Source organism: Sphaeramia orbicularis, chromosome 6 (assembly GCF_902148855.1).
Source record: "Sphaeramia orbicularis chromosome 6, fSphaOr1.1, whole genome shotgun sequence".
Lineage (NCBI taxonomy): Eukaryota > Metazoa > Chordata > Actinopteri > Kurtiformes > Apogonidae > Sphaeramia > Sphaeramia orbicularis.
Window position 1 is genome coordinate 43,826,384 of NC_043962.1, and position 17,747 is coordinate 43,844,130.

Below are 17,747 nucleotides of genomic sequence, written 5' to 3' on the forward strand. Positions count from 1 at the left end.
GAAATTGTCCATGATACCCAGCCCTAGTGCAGCATACGTATGTGTTTCCTAGACTGTCTGTATAGTAGGGTTTGGTGATGCGAACAGAAACAACATGTTGAAAAATGATATGACACAATGGTGATATCCGATTTATATGTTGGAATATTTCTCTGAAGTGGGTCTACATTTCAGTGGTAAGTCAAATCTGTACTAGTTGCCAACACTTTTTTTTTTAGCCTATTTGATTAAATAATGGTTGCAGTACAAGACAGAATTAATGATGACTAACATAGGGTTTTAAAAAGTCTTAAAAGTCTTGAATTCACAAATCTGCATTTAATAGCCTACCTTAAAAAAGTCTTTAAAATCTATTAAATTTGGTGTGGTAGGTCTTAAGTTATGTTGCCAAAAACTGGTTTGCTGTATTGTCTTTAAATGTGTCTGGAAAATGTCAACGCTACAAAGAAAGTAACATAAGTTGACTCAGTTCCACCTGTTTCAACCCGACAATTTATATTGAAATTAGGAACCAATTATTGATAACTTTGCAGCCCCTGGTGATAAATGATCACAGAACATTCAGTTCAATGCATGCACAGCCGTTAGTTCAACTTGGAACGATGAGGATGAAGGCGTTGGGGTAAATAAATACATAATACATACATTCTAGGAGTCACAAGTTTTTGCCAGTATGGCTGTGAAATGGGCATTAAATTCTGTTTTAAGTAGTCTTAAAAAGGTCTTAAATTTGCCTTGTAGAAACCTGTAGGAACCCACTAACAGGCAATCAGAGTTTGAAGGACTGATTTTAGGAACAAAGGACAATGGGGTTAAAGATTAAGAACAGGTTGCAAATAAAAAAAAAAACCTTAAAATATAAGCAAAAATCATAGTATTTTTCACAATATCTATTACATCAACCAGGACTGGAAGTCAGAAGCCAGTGTCTGAAGTTGTTGTGATTTTGTTTTGTCAATTGCAGTAACACAGGATGTTACAGAGAGTCTTGTGGACGAGAGTGGACTAAGTTTTTGTGCTGACAGACTAAAAACACTTAAAGAACTCAGTAGTCTAGCAACATCAATCCGACTCATAATGCAAGTCTGTGTACAATGGCAGGATTATTATTCTCTGTCCATTTTCATATCAATATTATTGGAGTACAGAAGTTTGTACAGAGCTGTAATTAATTTATTGACACAGTCTGTTTGTTTCCACTTAAAAATAAATCAAAATAAGATCATCAACCATAAAGGTGGATATAGAAGGTCTTAACTGCAGAGTGAGTCCTGCTGTATACAGCATATTAGTGCCCACCAATAGATTTTGCAAATTCTGAAGTTTTGGACTTCTAGCTCAATAAGAGGCTCTGACCATGGATGATGTATCTTTAATTCTGTAAGAGAAATGGGGAAGGAGACTTGCATTTGTATCGAATATGGACTGGGATCAAAGGAAAAGCTGCACCATTGGAGCAACAAATCTACTGGCAAACAGAAGTAGAGTCAAACCTTATAGCATTTATCACGTAGCATGAAGCATTCCAAGGTGGTTATGACATTACACAACATTCAGGGTGAAAATGCATCCCAGCATTCACCACTTGTAAACAAACATCCCCAGCCTGACCTTGCCTGACACAGCAAGACTATTTTCCACAAATAATCTTGTTGGTGCTGCTCAAATTAAATTTGCAGACTCACCTCGTTTTCAAGTCGCCCAGCTGAGTGAGGGCTCATCTCCAATTACCTGTTTAACTCATAGTCCCTTCTTTTAGTCTCTGTCACACACGCACACACACACACACACACGCACACACACGCACATACACACATGCATAGCCTATTCTCACTGTGATCTCATTAGCACATTTAGCACATGCAGCATCTCTATAATGGTAACACCCCTTCGTTGTGTAACTGCTTGTGATTTGATGGGTGACATGATGGATCACATGATGATTGAAATGACCAAAAAAAAACAAACACTCCCATTCCTTTAGACCCTGACCTACACCCCAGCCCGTGCTGTTTCTATATCGGGCTGGACAGGAGGTGGGGGCTCTTGTCTGGTCATCCTTAGGGGATGAGCCTAGTGTGACATATCTGTCTGAGAATGGTGTGAAAGAGGACATGCAGAAAAGAAGAAATGGACGTCCTAATTTGGATGGGAGGAGCAAGTTTATGTATTTGTTGTTCGAGCTGAGTACTGGTTTGTGAAGCTTCTGTGTGGACGAGTGTGTGACTCTGATAGCAGGTGGGTATCCTGCCCAGATATTGGCATTTAGCCATGAGATCTGGGCCATAGATGGAGGAGGAGTTGGGGGTGCTATGATCCAGAGGACTGTTGACTGACAGGAACAGTGGCTGTGCCCAGACTAGCCAATGAACATTAGGCTGGCAAACAAGACCACAGCACAACAGTGTTCAGTTAATTTTATGTGTCTGGACTCAGGAGTGGGACAGCATATTCTAAGATCAAAGTGAAAATGTGATGTTCATTCCCTTCTTGCTTGAGTCTTCTCTGGCACTGTTAATTCACTTGAAGGAGGAGTCACATTTAATTGTTTTCTTTGCTGAGGAAGAGAAGATGCAGAAATAAAGAATAAACACAATAGTGTATTTACCCTGGAATGCATCTTTCTCCCTTGAGCCGGCATATTTCTCTCCTCCAGGCTGAGAACTGGAGTAGAACACCTGCACAGACACGTGACGGGGACTCGGCAAAGATCTGAGGAAACCCCCATCTATGTTTGTATTTTTTAGTGTCAGAATAGCAGGGTAGTTTCTTTCAGGTGAAAAGAGCACTCAACATGAGACTAAATATCCAAGTTTTGGGATAAGGACATATTTTTCACTGCTTGTTGTGATTTGTTGAGGCCAGAATACTTGCACTTTACAGAATTGCATGCAGTCAGTGGTTTTTATTTGGACTTGAGAGCTTAACCCTGTAAAAGCTGACCCAAAACTAGCAACAAAATCAAAATCTTTTTGGAATTTTTTTAGACCTTTTAACCAAATCCAAACAAAAAATTGTGCCATATCATTTTGTGATATATTTTTGTATCACATTTGATACATTGGGCATTTCTATAAAGCATCTTGTATACCTGCAGTATCAAAATTCATACACACATTTTTAACACAATTTAACTGTACTATAAAAGAATCAATTATCAAGCAACTATGCATTGTTTCAGTACATGAAGTACTTATTTAAAAAAAAAGTGAATAATACAGATGTTCTTCTAAATGTAACTTTCTGAAAATTACTAAAAAATTTCCTGCAAAAAGAGTGTGGATGATTTAATGATATCAGCCATTTTGAAAAGGGCAAAAAAAAAAAGAAAAAAAAATATCCAATGGCTGCAGTGGGATGATAATCCAACGAGTTTTTAAGTAAAGTATTGATCTAGTCGATAAGACAGAGGTGTCAGAACTCGGCATAGCAATAATGATACAAATGGTTTTACAGGGTTCAGATCTATTGGCCAATAACCTACAGTCGTCGAAAAAATTATTTGACCACCCTTGTTTTCTTCAGTTTCTTGTTCATTTTAATGCCTGATACAACTAAAGGTACACTTGTTTGGACACATATAATCATAGCAAGAAAAATAGGTCATAAGAGTTTAATTTCAGAACTGATAGCTATCCATTTTCCATGTTTTCTTGATAATAACGAAAATCACTGAAGTTCTTGCATCAATAGCTATGGCATTGTACTGCCAAAAACAGTGCTTTTAGGCATTCCATGTTTTCTTTTCTGCCTGTTTTAATCACATTATACACACAGGAGTTAGTACTTGATCGCATAACCATTGTTTTTGATGACTTTTGATGGTCTAATGATTTTTTCCAATGACTGTATTGATGAAAAATCTAACTCGCTAAAAAAAAAATTTTCTGAAAGCTTCACTCTTTAAGGTTTGTGTTGAAGTCTGTGTTGAGATGGGAGTTGGTTGTTCTGTTAAGTTTAGCTGTGTCCATTTCTCTCATGGATTGTATATGAAGATGGACAATGTGGTAGTACTCAGAAAGTAAAGCCAAAACATGGCAATTCACCCCAAAGTGGCAAGCTCAGTCTAGGTCATCAGTTTTGTCCCTTCATGTTATTCCATGGGATTAAAGACTCACAGTATGTTCCATAGGTAATCATGCTCATATTTTATGATATTAATGTACAGATTGCCATCTTTGTGATCTAACAGCTGTAATCACTAACCACAGTCATAAACCCATCACATGCACAGCTAGGAACCAGAAATCAGATGGGCAGTGGGTAGAAACAGGACGTCCCCATGTCTCTGTTTTGCAGGTTCTGAATTGTGTCACAAACAAAATGGCAGCTTCGTTTTTACATTGTAGGAAGATAGAGTTTGCAATTTGTGTTTTTTATGCCAAAGATTGCTCGTGTTGGACACCATCCCCTCTTTAAAGGGGAACAGAGGCTCTGAAAAACAAACATTAAACACTAGTAAGCATTAGGATTTCCACGGAAAAAATTGATTGGATTCTTCTATGTGGGAGTCAGGTTGTTACCTTGGGTGTTGGAAACTGATACAGTTATTAAAATGGTAAGGCTGTAGACTGTACAGACACCAAGATAGACAACAGAAATTGAAGCCAGAACCTCTCGACCTCCTCTGGTGACTGGATCCATGTTGTTCTGTGAGACTTTGGCCAAAGCAAAACCTCAAACTATGTTCAACCTATTTTTCCCAAAGATGATTTTGGTCTTTTATGTAGATTTCATCAGACTAGTTTGTCTTCGAGTCGTCACCATCACCTGATTAGTTTGATGTCAAAAAAATGGGTTATTGTCAGCTGCTACAACCAGTAGCCGTTCAGAATCCTTAACCCATAAAGACCCTGTGCTACTTATGTGGCAGTTCCCAGATTAATTTTTTCTCTCTGTTTAACCTTTCTTAAGTGATTTATCACCATTTTTATAATATTATCCACTGTGTTTTTCCTTTTTTTTTTTCTGTGAAAATGTGCTATTTTCCAACATTTAATTCACTGATCATGTAGCTAGATGTTCATAAAAGCTCAGATTAAAGTTGAGGATTATTATATAAAAAAACAGAAAACTGAAGAAAAAGTGACTTTTTCAGCAAAGATATCAATAAGTGAATGTAAAACAAGTGTTTTCATCCAGTCATTTATCAAACTCCATGGGTTTTATCAGTGTTGTTTCCACAGTAACTATGGAGCCTCTGAACGTCCAAATGGGTCATATCTGATGACCATGAAAAGATGACAAACTGCATTTTACACCAATTATTTACATGTATTGATAGAATTAGTGGACCAACAGGTATTAAACATTAGAAATGAGTAGATGATTTTGGTTGCCATTGGCTGTTTGGATCTTTATGGGTTAAAGATGAAATAAGTCTGGTGGTGGAAGGACGGATTTGTCTCTAATGCGCAGGTTCCAAATTGCGTCACACGAGCAACATGGCAGCTCCTGTGACTGCAGGACTTTGGTTTCAGTTTTACTCTGTGGGAAAATATATTGCGGTGTTCATCTTTACAGTGTATGTTTTCTAAGCTAAAGATAGCTTGTGTTGAACGCTATTATTGGCCCTATAGATGAGAAAAGAGGCACTGGAAAACTCAGGTGTGCAGAAGGACTTTCCTGGGAAAAACAGACCCAAATCCTCTACATGTTAGCATGCATACTCTTACTGGATGTAGGAAATTGATACAGTTGTTGGTTTAGTAATGGATTTAGCTAACATCAATAAACAATCGGCTCCCAGCACAAAACTGACGCCAACATAAACTTCACATCAGCACACAAGCACATGTGAATCTTACATACAGAACCTTTAACCCTGCGCAAAATTATTCAATTTATTATGTCAATACAGCCATATCCTTAGCAAAAGATAGTTGTTATTGTATGATATAAGGGTTTAACTTTCAGCCAACACAAAGCAGAGAGAAAAGTGTGATGTTTTTGTGTATTTCATTGCTATGAAGAGGTTTTCAGTGTTTTGGTTAAGCATTCCTTTGGGGTGCACATTTCAAAGGGACTGTAAGGAGAATTATATTCAGCACTCTTTTTGGTTTACTGAGTTTCTTTGGTTGACACCTGATGCCATTCTTTCAGTCAGTTCAAACATGCAGCTCTGTGCTACAGCCCACTTCTTTTCATTCCAAGGTTTTAGCTTTCATAGTTAGTCTGTCTACATTGTGTATTTGTATGTTCATGTTGTGACCACAGTTAAGAAACCACAGTTGTTAAGATGCTGATAAGTGAGCTAGCTACACACACCAGACCAGTGTTTATTTTTGTTTAAAATGTCACATTTAATGTGTATCATTTCTTAAGTGAAACCTACCTGCAGACTGGGCATATAACAACAAGGGCACTGTCTTAAGGTTTTCAGACTTCATTTTAAAGTTTGATGCAACACTCTGCTAAAAATGAGCAAATGTCAAAATTGTAAAATAAGACTGTGATCCAGAAAAAGTGGAGCTGTCACTGTAGTATGTTCCTTTAGGGTGAATTTAATACATACCGCATGTGATACATCAAGCTTTGGGGTAGCAATATAACAGCAACACTGTGCTGCTATCCAAGTTAATAGTCCTCTCCCCTGGGAGGGTTTGCTTGATCCTGAGTGATGTCTTTAAGCCACCCTATTGAGTTTACATTACCCCGTGTTTTATCTGGCCTCAAGTGTAGACAGCTTTAATGGTCACTGTTTTCATTCTGTGCTGTATTGTACAAACTGAAGTTTGTAGCTTAGTGAGATTGCCGATCTGTAATTAGTGCCAACCATCAGCAACCGGAATCCCGCTGAGCAGTGCCACGGGTGGCTGCCCTCACCATGACAATCTGGAGTTCCCCATTTGTCCCAAAATGCTTCTGATGTAGAGCCAGCTGCCTGTCCTGGGAGCTCAGCAAGTGGGCCTTCTGTATGGGAGGACGGAAAGGGAGACGTGGGGAGTCGTATGATGTTCAGTGTTGTAAATATACTGTTTATGTCAAATAAAACAAGTATCAGTAGGGCTGGTAAACGGATCCCAGTCTTTTGAGGTAGAATCACAGTTGGTGATCTGAGTCACTGTTTTCTTACCTCTTACAACATTTAGACAGTTTTCTGTGGTTTCTGGAGGTTTAGGCTATGTGTCATTGTTTTTGTTATGTGAATATAAATTCTGCATTTTTGCATAATTTTGGCAAGACATTACAATATTAACAGTATCTATATGACATAATCACTTGTCACATTTTCATGTACATACAACTGCAGTGTCTCTGTTATTTACCAAGATTGTGGCAGTTAAGTTTGTATTATGATGAATCAATAACATTTTTATACTACCAAAGCTCTAATGGATCTGTGTATGCAAATCAAACTCACTGCAACTGATGGACTTGCAGTAATTCTTTATCATTTGTCCAGCAGCAGCAAAACGACATGCTACAAAAATTCTGCAAGTTAGTGCAGACTAAACCAGAACAATTATCTGCATACAGACACTGACCTATCACTATAAACACAAATTAAACTCAATAGCCTAGGGACCTGGGATTCTACAAACCCCTAAGTTAGTGTAACGCCTACATGCAACGCTCTCTGTAAAATGCTATAATTACCATGGTAAATGGGCCATGTAAAGTGAATATTTGCAGAATCGGAAAGTTTTGACAGCACTGCTACTGTTTCAGTGACACGATCTGTGCGTTTTGTCTAAAAAGTAAATAATCTGCCAATTAAGCTCGCCCTGCATAAGTGGAGGAGTGGAAGTTTCTCGATTCAAGCATCATCATGTGGATATTCACAATGTCATGAGTCATTAATCCAGTGAACTTTTTTTTTTTGTTTTGTTTTTTTAATGTTTACATTGTTTGAAATGGGGCTATATTTATAATCACCATAAGAGTCAAATAATTTTTCTATACATTCAAAGAAATTTAACTGATAAAATCTTTTTCTTCAACACTTACTATGACCTGTAATAAAACAACAAACATCTTCACAGCTGTTGGTGTTTTATTTTACAATGTAATCAAATTAAATCCTAATTATAAAAATGTATAGAGGTTGTTTTCACTGTTTAAAATTTGCTGCCATAAACCTAGCTTAGCATACTGTAATATAAAAAAAGTTATATGATTAATATCTTTTTTTTTTTATTATTACCCAGCTGTAGTTTGAACACAGTGTAGGTAAAAGTATAAAAGGATTTGCCTGACTACTTATATGAATTGAAGAAAAAATGGTCATTTACAGTAAAATGCATGTGCTACACTGGTATCATTTAGAATTATTGAATTGTAATGGAATCAAAATATTAGGCCGGTGAAGACTCATGCCTCTAAAAATAAGACAAGGAGCTCAGTTTGTGAGACTTACTGTACAAAAGAGTGTCTTGTTGCATAGTATTCAAGAGACATCAGAGTCCACTTCCACAGAATCATACTTAAATATAGTGTGTGATGCCATTTTAATGTGATGCAAGTCCTCAGCTCTTGGAATAGATTGGATGTTTTTCTACCCTGGCTTCAACATGCACCATGACGACATCATTGTTAATGTACTACCAGATAACACTACATTCCTGTCGTTTGCCTTACATGCCATTCTTTCACAAATATTATCCACTCAGCCTCTTGTCACATTCATAACCCATGCTGGATTTTGTTTGAGATACTTGACTCATGACATAATCCATAAAGATGCCGTGGCTTATGTTGGGTTAGCTCAACTTGAAGACTGGACCTGGCTGAGTTGTTTTTTGTCATTTTGTGGCTGCGTGTTTTGGAAGAAGAATCAGTTTATACTTCAGTGTGTAGCTGATTTAGTTGTTGCTGCAGACTTACTTATTTATTTATTTTTCTACATAATATCATGTTTTGAAGGACAGCTTGTCAGTTCTCAGTTGTTGTCTGGGGAACAGGGTCTTGCCCTGAAGACATGGTGAATGGACCATTGCATCCAGTGAAATAAGTGAAATCTTAGCTGAGAAGAGTCAACATCTCTGTATTTTATGCAGCCACCAGAATGTTTTGTGAAAGTTGAGGAATGCTCCGTCTCTATCCCTGTCAGTATAATTTGAAAAGTATTGGATTTGCTTACAGTTGCCTCACCACAAATATGAAGTAAAGACATGTCATCTTTTCATGTATTATCAAACCTGGCCTTGAGCAGTATCATCTTCTTGATGCCACTTATCTTCTGTATCTCTTATCTCCGGTATTTTTCCCTGTTTTTATTTAGCTCTTTTTATTTTTTACTTGTGCATAATATCTTTGGTTTTGCAAGAAAAAGATTGTGATACAGTAAGCTAACACGTTACTGCTTTTTTCTTACACCATATTCCCAGTAAAAGATGGTTAAGTCTTTTTGGGAGTTAGGAACAAATGCCATGTCAAGTCTTTTGATTGAGTTTTCATTCATCTCCTAAAGGGATCTCTTTCTTTTAGCTTGAGTTGAAGGACTGGTGCATGCAAACCTTTCTTGTAGCTCATCACCCTTTAAATTCTTTCACTGTGAATAATCCTGGCCGGTTAAATCAGACTCTCTTTGATGATCTCAGACAGAGTAATCACATTTCCAAACATTATCCAAAGGCTATCCATCATGACATCATAGTAACAACTCATAAATGGAGAATCTGCAGAGGAATTATTACACCAGTAAAACTCAGTGTGAAAGTGTAACTATTGGAGGGTAATAAAACAGTGTTCAGTTCTATATCTGTGCTGGTTAACATTTTGTAACTGCGGTGACCAAACACATGGAACTGTTTAACTATCTGCCTACGTAGGAATAATGTCAATTAGAGTCAGCGGAAGGAAGTGGTCATGCTAAAACCAGAAGCAAAGGGAAGCAATAGGAGACCTAGCCTGACTCTACTCATATTTACTGCACTTTTCTCCTTCTGTCCAGGTTATTTACTGGACAGTAGGTATGTGGGGCATTTTAGGGATATTATCCGAAGCTCAATTTGGAATTGCTGACACTTTGTTTCTCATGTCCTCCCCTTTTGTCACACTATCACGCTCTTTGTATATGCCTGTCCTTGCCCTTGTCCTCTCCAAACACAGGGTCTAAACATTTTAATATAATGTTGACTTTCCTGTAAGACTCATAACTATCTAACATCTTACAATGATGAAAGGTTCAGGGAGGCTGAATTTATTGACCCAAATATGGCCATGTGCACAGCATTCACACCCACATGCTCACACAAACATATCCTGTTCACCTCCCCCCATCCTGGGCTCACTGGCAGCCAGTATTGGTGTTGGATTATACATTAAAGCCTGAGTCATGTTTAGCAAGTGGGCCCTCTTAAAACAAAAAATAAAAAGGCTCTCAGTGTAAACAGACTCCCCACCTCCAAACTCTTGGCTCTAATAGTTTAGATCCACTAGCTGTGCTCTACACTAACAATTCCTTATATAGCGCTGGTTTCTTGCCTGAGCAGTCTACAGTTAAAAGTGAGTGAAAACAGAATGTCATGTCTGCAGGGATGAATATTAGAAGGGGGGTGGTAATATCTGTTGACTCAGCTTTTAGTCAGAATTGGCATTTGACAGCTTTAGAATGGGTTGATACTCTGTTGGCATCATGAATGCACCGTGGGTTTTTGGCAAGGTAAATGTTTATGAAGACGAGCTTCCATATGGCTGATGTCTGTTTCACGTCAGCTTTGTTTGTGCTTTTTAACTTAATATTAGTGTCAAACCTGTGGTTAGGTAATGCCAAGGTAATGCTGGATGATCTTTTGTTCAACATATGATAGGGGAACATCGCTCTTCCTTTTCCCACTTTGCACCTTTATAACAGCTTACAGTGTGTGCTCATGCTGTTGTGGTTAGTAACCAAACAGGGCAGCTCTGTATCCTGTTTGGTTCTAGGTGACCTTCTGTTTTCACTGTTGCATTTTTGACCCACACAAACGTTCAGCTGTTTTCATTTAGTGGGTCAAATCTATTTGTCCAAAGGATATTTTGGGTTGGCCCCTGTACAAATTGTTTTATTTAATAGAGCTTATTAGATAAAATGGTTAGCAGTTGTCAGCAGTCCTGTTGTTTTCAACACTCTTCCTATACACCACAAGAGGAACACTTCGGGCAACATTTTTTGGAAACTTTTCAGGTCTTTGAAAATTGATGCCATTTTATCTGTGCTTCTTTCAAACTTGAGGCAAATTGTGCAATACATAGTTGGGGTTTTGCTTTTGTCCTCTAGTATGTCCCAATTTAGCTCCTTTTTCCAGGATAATCGAAATAATCACCTTTACTTCAGGCTTCAGGGGAAAAATAAAAAAAATAAAAAAATAAATATATATATATCTATCTCCATACATAGGAGACATAATTCATATGGTTTTAACATGTATTTCTTTATATTTCTTCTTTATAGTTCTTCAGGAGTGGAGGACATGCATTGAAATGTGTTCCCGACAAAATGGCAGTCATATAGAGCATATTATATAAATAAATAGGGTTTATGTCAAGAAACGTTTATTTTTCCTATGTATGGAGATTTATGGGACACCCTGTCTATCTATCTATCTATCTATCTATCTATCTATCTATCTATCTATCTATCTATCTATCTATCTATCTATCTATCTATCTATCTATCTATCTATCTATCTATCTATCTATCTATCTATCTATCTATCTATCTGTCTGTCTGTCTGTCTGTCTGTCTGTCTGTCTGTCTGTCTGTCTGTATGTGTATATATATATATATATATATATATATATATATATATATATATATATATATATATATATAATATATTATATATATATATATATATATAATGTCAGGGTAGAGACTGCGATCTGGTAGGATCGGCGATTCTACCAGTAGAGACTCCGATCGTAGTCTCTACCTGTAGAAACTCCGATCAGAGTCTCTGACCCTAACCCTAACCCTAACCCGATCGGAGTTTCTACTGGCAGGATCAGAGTTTCTACCAGTAGAGACTCTGATCGGAGTTTCTACTGGTAGAGACTACGATCGGAGTCTCAACTGGTAGAATCGCCGATCCTACCAGATCGCAGTCTCTACCCGGATATATATATATATATATATATATATATATATATATATATATATATATATATATATATATGTATGTATCACAGTAGAGATTGAAATCCAGTAGGATTCGTAATCCTACTAGGACAGATAGGAATTTTAGTTTGTCCTAGGACAAACTGAAATCCTATCTGTCCTAGGGTTAGGGTTAGGGTTGGGGGGGTTGGGGGGGGGGGGGGGGTTAGGGGGTTAGGGTTAGGGTTAATCTTCAGATCCTAATTTCTTGTAGGATTTCAGTTTGTCCTAGGACAAACTAAAATTTCAATCTGTCCTAGTAGGATTCGTAATCCTACTAGGACAGATAGGAATTTTAGTTTGTCCTAGGACAAACTAAAATTCTTATCTGTCCTAGTAGGATTACGAATCCTACTGGATTTCAATCTCTACTGTGACATATGTATGTATGTATGTATATATATATATATATATATATATATATATGTGCATTTGCAGGTTGAGCTGTAATAGTCCGTATCCCCATGCATTTTATCTGTGTCAAGAAATTCACACTTCTAATGTGTGTTTTATGTTCTCATATGTCCCTTAGGTTGTCCTTAGCTTTGAGTGTTGTACAGTGCAGAAAAACGCTTACAGAAGAAGCTGGCACATTGAGAGATGGAAAAAAAATGAGAAATTCCAAAAAAAAAGTTGTCAGTTATTTCTCCAAGCAAAAATAAATTCAGTTTAATAAGCTTATTTCTTCAAGTCCTCAAATGTAGACGCTCACCTGGAGCGCTCTCTGGTGACATTAAGCTGACGTTAACCTCTTTGTTTCTTGTTCACCCTCTCTGCAGGAAACCTGGCTTCAACCCTAGGACACCCTGCACCTGAATCAGCTAGTTTTGATGCTTTCAGTCCTACAATACCCAAGACAACAGAGAAGTGCATTGTCTGGCAGGTAAGTCAAATGATAGCTGTGTCTTCTGTTATTATTTGTAGTGGAGCTGCACAAGTTGTCATTCAATTTTAATAAACAGCATTATATAGGATATGTTTTGTACATGAAAAGTCTTCTATCACTTTTAACTCTCAAAGGAGATTGGTTGCGTTATAGAGTCCCTGTAGATGGAGATTGGCTAATGGATTTGGAGATATTACTGTGGAAGGCCTGGAGAGGTTTGTAGTCATTGTGCAAAATGTAGCTCTATAAATAAACTGCAGCAGCCATCTGGATTTTATGCTTAAAACTGTGCAAAAAGCATTCAAGGGCAAGAAAATTTACCAGAACATTCCCACCACATGATCATACAAATGCCATGAAGGGAGATTACACAGAGCTTCACCACATTTAACAATATCCCAGGCACAAGGAGTTTCAGAAAGCAATTCACATCACAAAAATACAACTCTGATAATATATATGACAGGTACTGTTGGACATTGAGTTTTTGGCTCAAAGGAGAATTTAATACATAATTATGAGATACATGCTCAACTTTATTGTGAAAAAGGATCTTTTTTTTCACTAACAAAGGTAATTTAACTCTCACTGTGTCTCTTGTAATGTAATTTAATTTTATGTTCACCAGTGATGTAATGAAACATTACATTGCACCTGAAACCTGACACTGTAGACGGTCTTTAATGGATTGGGTCTACAAAACCAGGCTGCTGTTGATGCGTTGTTCACCCTTGACTTGACTGACTGTACATTTAATATTCTATTATAAAACACAAGGGTGAGAGATTTCTTCTGTTATATGAAGAATTATTCTTGCACCAGGGTTAGGGTTATTAGGGTCACTGGTTATTTTAGTTTCTGGTCTCTTTGCCCGGTCTGTTGTTCCTTCCTTTTGTCCCTAACCCTTTATAAATGTTTTGATTTCGTCTTCCGTCACTAGTAGTTTTTTGGCAGAGAAAAGCACTGTTGCATAATTTACAAAGTTTCACAAATTTTACTATAAATATGTTGCTTTTGTTCATTTTTTTGGAGTTATTAACACTATTTTCATGACTTGGATTGTTGTGTTATGTTGTATACATGTCCTGCTGAAGGACTAGTTTGTCTCTTTGTTTTGACTTTTTTTCTCTTTTTGACAACTTGCCATATTGCATTCTGTTGGATGTTTTTTTGTCTGTTGGTGTGTTGACAATTAACTTTTTCCTTGACAATGTCCATAGTTTCTTGTCTATTGCTTTATATGTTGGTGCAGTGGTTAGAGGAGTATAGAGGAATCTGAATGATAACCAGAATTTAACTAGATACCATGGCTGCAATGTTTCATATATAGACATATAAAGTTATATGCAAATGATTTCACTTTTTTTCATTGCTTTTGCACAGTTTTTATGAAGAAATGACCATAAACAGGTGATTAGACAAGACTGGCGTTGTTAATTCTAAGAGTAGTAACAAACTGCAACATTTATTAGCCTCTACTCTGTCTGCACAGGATTCAGTGCTTTCAGTGGATCAAAAACATCAGCAGAACGTACTTTGCTAGTCCTTTTGATTAACATTTAATCAAAATTAGAGTACACGCTAAAAAAGTTTAAGGGAGTTTAGGCGTTGATCCAATGACTGCAGCCCTGTGTAGACCTTCATAAGTCCAAACTCAAACTAACACCATTGCAAATTCCCACATTTGTCCTCAGATGGACGTGGACGTAATTGGACTTGCCAGCTCTTTGGCTGAGTCCAGGCCAAAAACAACACATCCCTCTGTGTCAGGCTTCATACTGACAGGCCAGCCCCATCTACTCACATAAAGGATGAGGGGGATCTTCAGGGGGAGGTGATTGAAGGGTTTTAAGCTGTAATTATCTTCTAAATGCTGATTCACTGATAGTGTGGTCATTTACGAAAGAATGTGGCATCCACATCTTGTTTTGATTTCCTCTGGGGAGCTTAATTAGTGAGTTTGCTATAGGGCGTCTGTGGTAATCATTATCCACCAGTATACAGTTTGATAGCACCAATGGTAATGTCAAATGCTGGGACAGTTTCCAAAGCTACAATGTGCAGTAGCAAAACAGGATAGGTCCACAAATCATTGAATGAAAAACACTGAAGGAATAAAGGGTTAATCTGAAACTTAAAGAAAATTTAAGTTTTCCCTTTCTTTTGGTCGCAGGTGTCAAATATACGGTCTGCGGGCCAAAACTGGCCCATCAATGGGTCTAATCCAGCCTGTTGCATGAATTTGTGAAATGCAAAAATTACATTGAAGATATTAACAATCAAGGATGTCAAAATCATTTTAATTTAGGGGCCACATACAGACTAACATGATCTAAAGGGGGGTAGACAAGTAAAATACTACCATAATAAACTATAAATAATGACAGTTGCAAATTTTTGTCTTTATTTGTTTTTGTGTGGAAAAAGTAAAATTACATGAAAATGTTTAGGATACATTTACACTTTCAACTTCCCTTTTACAAAAAAGTGAATAACTTGAACAGGTATGAACAACCTGAAATGTCTTAAGAGAAGGAAGTGCAATTTTAACAATATTTTGCCTGTTACTAAATGTTTTGTGCCTTTGAAGATCCACTTTGATCTGTAAGTTGTAATGCACATGTGTAAATGATAAACAGAGGCATAATGTTGTGTTAAAATTGTTATTTTTCTTAAGATATTTCAGGTGTTCATGTTACTCAGATTTTTAAGGAAACTTCATAGATGTAAACATTTTCATACAATTGTACTTTTTTCACTGTTATTATTTTAATGGTCCGGTCCATTTTAGATCATACTGTGCTGAATGTGGCCCTTGAACTAAAATGAGTTTGACACCCTTACTTTAGACATTGTTTTTAGTACAATTAATACCACTTAGTGCACATTAAATATAAAGGTTACTTTGAACTTACATGCAGATGACTATAGTACTCATTGATGCTATGTGATGCATTTACATCTCTATGGCACATCTGCACGTTTATCTTTTTTGTGTAATGTAACCATTGAATAAGCTCATATTTTGTATTGGTCATCAAAACCTGGCCATCTAGTGCCTGCGTTAGCACTGTGGCTCATTCAAGTATTTTATATTTTATCAGTATGATGAATTTCTGCAGAATATTTTTATCAGTATGGATGAAAAGATTGGTTTTCTGTTCAGATGTCTGTGACTTTACTACAGAGTGTTTGATTTTAATCCCAGAGGAGTGTCTGAGCACTCTGCAAGTCTGGCTGTATTGACTGACAGAATGTATGTATAGATCCATCAAGATTACACACTGTTGACTCATGAAAGCTCTTTAAGTTACTCTGCTTATTGATTGCTGCGTTTTTCCCGTAGTGATTGTCCTTGATAAATGGATTAGGATGTGCCCTGTGCTTTTTGCCTCTAGAGTTACCACTTCAACAATGGCCCCTAAAAGTGCTGTGCTATCTAGGCCCAACAGCAAACAATGTGAAGTTTTCCCATTAGGACCCCATTGATAAGCTTTAAATCAATTAAGCTAGAGAATATATCTAACTTGCAGGAAATGTAGTGTAAAAGTGGAAAGAGATAGACCTTGGATAGTGTCTATTCCTGTCCTTGAAGCCCATCATGTCAGTTGATGCAAGGTCAATGGAGATCAATGCACGTGTGGGTGTCTGAAACATGTATTCCCATCACAGTCCTGCTCTCTCTCTCTCTCTCTCTCTCTCTCTCTCTCTCTCTCTCGCTCTCGCTCTCTCTCTCGCTCTCTCTCTCGCTCGCTCGCTCGCTCCACGACTTTCCCTTAAGGCCTCGCTAAGTGGACTGTGGAAACCAGCAGCTGTTGGAGTTCCCATCAGCAGACCTCCGAGAGCGAAAGTGAATTCAGTAAAGGGAGACACAGGAGTGAACATCAATATCACATGATCTATGGGTCAGCTCCCTGCCCCATTTCTACACCCATTAGTCAGAGTGAGCCCCATAAATTTAAGCGACTGCATTGGACTGGTTCTTGGTAGCAACTTATAACACTTGTAACACACAGCAAGTCTTTTAACTGCAAAATAACGCCAACAAAACATACTATATACCTATTGAAGCTTGACCGATATTCTGCTTTTATGCCCAAAATTGCTATTGAGGATAAAAGTGTTTATGTCTGTATAAGTACTTTTGATTAATTATTATTATTAATTTTAATATTAGTTGATATTGAAAAACATAGCTATTCAGATGTATTCATAACAGGCTCATCTTGGCCCAAAACACACCAAGTCATGTCTGGTTCTGATTTGATTTCATGAATGTTAATGCCAGAGTAATGCATGTGTTTAACATTCACTCTAATAAATAAAGACCTCTGGCCTCCTGGAACACTGATCACATTTTTGTTCTTTTGTCATCACCTGCTGCTGGAGCAAAGGCTGTGTGGTAAAATGACGTCACTTTGACTTTCTAAACCTTCTGCCTGTAATGGTAGTCTCTGTGGATTTAAGTGGCCTATTCAGGAGAGTTTGAAAGGGGTGGGCGGCAGTCTCCCCGAAATTCCACCAAGCTGTGACCCCGTCCCCTCCACGCTGCCTGCTATAGTTATCCCAGGCCTGTTTCAACTTAGTTATGGCAGGAATGTGCCATTGCATGAGAAGAGGTCATCGTTCCTCATAGTCTGCCGTGGCTTTTCCTTAGTCCTTAGTCAAGGCTGCCAAAGTATGGACTTGCTTTCCCACACATGCACCCCCCCCAATGCATCAGGGAAGACTACTGATATTTATTATGCACAGCCTCACTTTGCTTTATGGCCTATTTAG

The 17,747-nt window shown here is 37.6% G+C and overlaps 1 protein-coding gene across 1 annotated transcript in view; it reads left to right on the forward strand.

Annotated features, from left to right (window-relative positions):
- peak1 (pseudopodium-enriched atypical kinase 1) overlaps positions 1-17,747 on the forward strand; it is a 145,842-nt gene that overhangs the window by 14,107 nt on the left and 113,988 nt on the right. Inside the window, exon 2 of the mRNA XM_030137177.1 lies at positions 12,862-12,965. The gene's annotated coding sequence lies outside the window, so the exon portion shown is untranslated. The remainder of the gene's footprint in view (positions 1-12,861; positions 12,966-17,747) is intronic.